The following is a 5,316-nucleotide window of genomic DNA, read 5'->3' as shown; positions in this document are numbered from 1 at the left end:
GCACAATGTTAAATCCCAAAAGACTAAATGGCCAATTGAATGTTTAAGCAAATTGATATGCCTGTTAGGTGTTTTCTTGCTTCTTTACAGAAATGGGGTAGAAAGAGTAGAACGATAACATAGTTCACTTTGTTCTTCTCTGTACAAAGTAGCCAATGACTTAAAAGAAAGGCACTGCACAACAAGTGACCATTAAAAAATAATATACATACGAAAGAATAAAAAATAAGCAGAAATTGGAAGTAGAAAAGAAATGGAAGAAAAATACCCAAAACTTCAAAATGCAATATGATCATAACAAATTTGTATCATCATGGACAGATCGAACAAACTCCAAAACAGATTTTGCAGTGGGCTTCCGACTCAAATAAACAGCCTCCATGCTCCCCAAAACGTTCCTAAGAAGTGACACCATTTCACAACAAGTAGCCAATGACTTAAAAGAAAGATATTGCACAACAAGTGACCATTAGAAAATAATAAACAGAAGAAAGAATAAAAAGATAAGCGGAAATTGGAAGAAGAAAAGAAATGGAAGAAAAATACCCCAAAACTTCAAAATGCAGTATGATCATAACAAATTTGTATCATCATGGACAGATCGAACAAACTCCAAAACAGATTTTGCAGCGGGCTTCCGACTCAAATAAACAGCCTCCATGCTCCCCAAAACGTTCCTAAGAAAGGATTCAGCTCCCTACCAACCAACATGCATCACATCCCATAACTTTCATTTCTTCATAAACAATGTAACTAACTCAAGGTAAAAAAAAAAAAACAGAACAAGAACACTAACCAACTTCTAAGGAATCAGCTCCCTGCCAACATGCATCACATCCCATAACTTTAATTTCTTCAAATACAAAGGATTTAACTCAAAGTAAAAAAAAAAAACAGAACACGAACTCTAACCAACAAAAATAGAAAAACCAACCTTAACCCTTGATCCTTGCAGTCCATCGAGAGGTTCAGCACTGGACATGATCGAGAACATTCGGTTCCCAGCCACAGGTTTGGCCATCGACAAAGATTTTCAGAGGGAAATGAAATTTTTGGAAATGGGTAGTGAACAAAAATAAGGCTGAAATGATTTTGTTTGGAGAGTGGGGAAAATTCTGGCGAGTGAGGAGAAAAGGGAATACATGGGGTTCGGTTTACAGGAATTTTTCTTAACGATTGTTGGAAGAACAAAGAGATGTGAGGAGATTTAAGGGTAACGACACAAATGCAGAATGTTAAATCCAAAATGGCGAAATGGCCAATTGAATGTTTAAGGAAGTTTGATCTGCCTGCTAGCTGTTTTCTTGCTTCTTTATGGAAATGTTGCAGAAAGAGTAGAACGATGACATAGTGCATAATGTGTTTCTCTTTACAAAGTAACCAATGACTTACAAGAAAGACACCACACAACAAATGACCATTGGAAAACAATATACATATGAAAAACTAAAAAATTTGCAGAAATTGAAATTGAAATTGGAAGTAGAAAAGAAATGGAAGAAAAATACCCTAAAAGTTGCAAGTGCAATAGGATCATAACCAATTAGTATCACCATCAATAGATCGAACAAGCTCCAAAATGGATTTTACAGTGTGATTCTGACTCACATAAGCAGCCTCCAGGACTGGGAAATCGTTTCTAAGAAAGGATCATCACAACCCATAACTTTAAATTATTCAAAAACAATGCAATGAAATCAAAACAGAAAAAAACAGAACAATAACTAAAAAATAAACCTTAACCCTTGATCCTTGATCCTTGCAGTGGATTGGAAGGTTCGGCACTCGACAAGATCGAGAACAATGGATTCCTATCAGCAGGTTTCGGCATCGACAAAGGATTTCGGAGGGAAATGATAATTTTGGAAATGGGTGGTGAAGAAAAATAAGGTTGAAACGATTTTGTTTGGGGAGTGGGAAAAATTATGGCCGATGGGGAGAAAAGGGAAGACATGGGGTTCGGTTTACAGGGATTTAACAAAGAGATTGTGAGGAGATTTAAGAGCAACGACAAGAATGGCAGAATGTTAAAACCCAAAAGACTAAATGGCCAATTGAATGTTTAAGCAGATTGATCTGCCTGTTAGTTGTTTTCTTGCTTCTTTACGGAAATGGGGTAGAAAGAGTAGAAAGATAACATAGTTCACTTTGTTCTTCTCTTTATAAAGTAGCCAATGACTTAAAAGAAAGACATTGCACAACAAGTGACCATTAGAAAATAATATACAGAAGAAAGAATAAAAAGATAAGCAGAAATTGGAAGAAGAAAAGAAATGGAAGAAAAATACCCCAAAACTTCAAAATGCAGTATGATCATAACAAATTTGTATCATCATGGACAGATCGAACAAACTCCAAAACAGATTTTGCAGCAGGCTTCCAACTCAAATAAACAGCCTCCATGCTCCCCAAAACGTTCCTAAGAAAGGATTCAGCTCCCTACCAACCAACATGCATCACATCCCATAACTTTCATTTCTTCAAAAACAATGTAACTAGCTCAAGGTAAAAAAAAAAAAAAAACAGAAAAAGAACACTAACCAACTTTTAAGGAATCAGCTCCCTGCCAACATGCATCACATCCCATAACTTTAATTTCTTCAAATACAAAGGATTTAACTCAAAGTAAAAAAAAAACAGAACACGAACTCTAACCAACAAAAATAGAAAAACCAACCTTAACCCTTGATCCTTGCAGTCCATCGGGAGGTTCAGCACTGGACATGATCGAGAACATTCGGTTCCCAGCCACAAGTTTGGCCATCGACAAAGATTTTCAGAGGGAAATGAAATTTTTGGAAATGGGCAGTGAACAAAAATAAGGCTGAAATGATTTTGTTTGGAGAGTGGGCAAAATTCTGGCGAGTGAGGAGAAAAGGGAATACATGGGGTTCGGTTTACAGGGATTTTTCTTAATGGTTGTTGGAAGAACAAAGAGATGTGATGAGGTAAATGTAATATTATATCTTCTAACCATTGTCAACTTAAATATGCTTTTGACTATAACAAGTGGGTTTGCTGAAATTGAATGATCAATCCCACGAAAACTCTGAAACCGGGGGATCTCGGCGCGCATTTTACTTGACCTAAGCGGCTGGCTTGGCTCCCTCTTTTTTTTCTCTCTCCCTCTCTACCGGCTGCCATGCTGGGTGAAGAACTCTAAGCACCTACTAGGCGGGATCGGGTTTTGCTTAGGCAAGAAAAGCGGAGAGGATCCCCACGAAAACTCTGAAACCGGGGGATCTCGGCGCGCGTTTTACTTGACCTAAGCGGCTGGCTTGGCTCCCTTTTTTTTTCTCGCTCCCTCTCACAGGCTGCCATGCTGGGTGAAGAACTCTAAGTACCTACTAGGCGGGGGTCGGGTTTTGCTTAGGCAAGAAAAGCGGAGAGGATCCCCACGAAAACTCTGAAACCGGGGATCTCGGCGCGCATTTTACTTGATCTAAGCGGCTGGCTGGCTTGGCTCCCTCTTTTTTTCTCTCTCCCTCTCTACCGGCTGCCATGCTTGGTGAAGAAATCTAAGGACCTACTAGGCGGGATCGGGTTTTGCTTAGGCAATAAAAGCGGAGAGGATCCCCACGAAAACTCTGAAACCGGGGGATCTCGGCACGCATTTTACTTGACCTAAGCGGCTGGCTTGGCTCCCTCTTTTTTTTCTCGCTCCCTCTCTACCGGCTGCCATGCTGGGGAACTCTAGTGACCCACTAGGCGGGGGTCGGGTTTTGCAACCCTTAGCAGCTTGGTCGTATTGTTTTGTTTCTATCGGCTGTTATGTTGGGTGAAGAACTCTAAGAACTTGCCGACTTTGCTTTCTACCTGACCTAACAATCATATTTTGCTTTCAAACAATCTTATACAAATGTGTATGGCCAAAAGAGGGATTTAAAATTAATATAAAAAAGGCATTAGAATATGGCAAAAAAGGGGATTAAAATTGAGATAAAAAAGAGAACCGCACATATTATTATGTACATAATTCACAATATTCAGAAAATGAACCAAGTGTTCTACTCATTTCTAAGCTATCAATATATGCATTTTCAACATATGTAACATATTCAAAGAACAAATACAATCACAAATCCGAGCTCCGTTCTCATGCGTTAGGCATACATGCTTTTTTATGCTAAAAAGCGAAGTAGACATGGTACTTATTCTAAGCATAGAGCATTGCAAAAGTTTCTAAATTTTGACATTTTTAGCAAAATTTGCAAAATGAAAATTTCCCAAAGGACATGGAATGTGCAAGGCTACAACCCCACCCCCCACTTAAAAATATGCATTGTCCTCAAAGCATTTTAAGCAAGATTCTACGGATGGAAAAAAAAAGAAAAAGGAGAACAGAAGACCTCCCCTTGTAACCTAGTTTCTTCATGGAAGCTTGCTTGCAAAGATCCCAAGTTTGGTTATATTTCATTTTCCTTTATTCCTACAAAAAGAAAACAAGAATTTCCATCGAATTTATTAAAAAGGTTAAACTAAAAATTTTAGAAAAATGTGCAGAATTGTTTAAGCTCGGTTGCATTTTCTAAGCATCACTTGAATTATTAAAACGACCTAACAAATATTCAATACAAGTTCGTAATTCATAACCTACCAAAAAGTTCAAAAAGATTGTTGTAGGTGTTCCACCAAACCTTTTGTAAATTACATACATCAATAAGAAAGAAGCAAGATGCCCAGTTTTTTTGAACTGCTGTTTTTCTCTTCTTTTTTTTTCTTTAACTTGCTGTAAATTGGAGATGTTTTCCATAACTACTTTGGCTTATGTAATTTACCTTCTCCCTAAATGCAACCATAAATCAAACAAAGTAGATGAATAAATTTACACCACAGAAATCCATCCTATGAAGACTAGAGCGGAGAAAGATGGGATAAGGATAAAGCATAGGAAGAGCAAATACCCGATGGGAAGTAAACTGATAAAAAATACTTTGTGTTGAGAGTAATATATCCCGAACCAATTTTCTGGCAGCCATTAAGATTTACCACTGCAACTCTGCACACAAATATTTTCTTATAAACAATAATTAACACAATCTAATTGGTATCTTATGGATATAAAAGACAGCATGGATCCATATTGGAAGGATTTCAAATTAGTCTACGAACAAAGAATTTGGAAGGATTTCAAATTAGTCTACGAACAAAGAATTTGGAAGGATTTCAAATTAGTCTACGAACAAAGAATTTGGAAGGATTTGTGATCAACTAAGGAGCTCTCGACTTTCTCCGCTGGAATTTACCTTCCTTGGGTACTTATCGACCAGAGACTGGAAGTAGTTGTGCTCTTCGTCCACAGTAGTCATCCAAAGA

Source organism: Cucumis sativus, unplaced genomic scaffold, assembly GCF_000004075.3.
Source record: "Cucumis sativus cultivar 9930 unplaced genomic scaffold, Cucumber_9930_V3 scaffold31, whole genome shotgun sequence".
Classification (NCBI taxonomy): Eukaryota; Viridiplantae; Streptophyta; class Magnoliopsida; order Cucurbitales; family Cucurbitaceae; genus Cucumis; species Cucumis sativus.
This window is presented reverse-complemented; position numbering follows the sequence as displayed.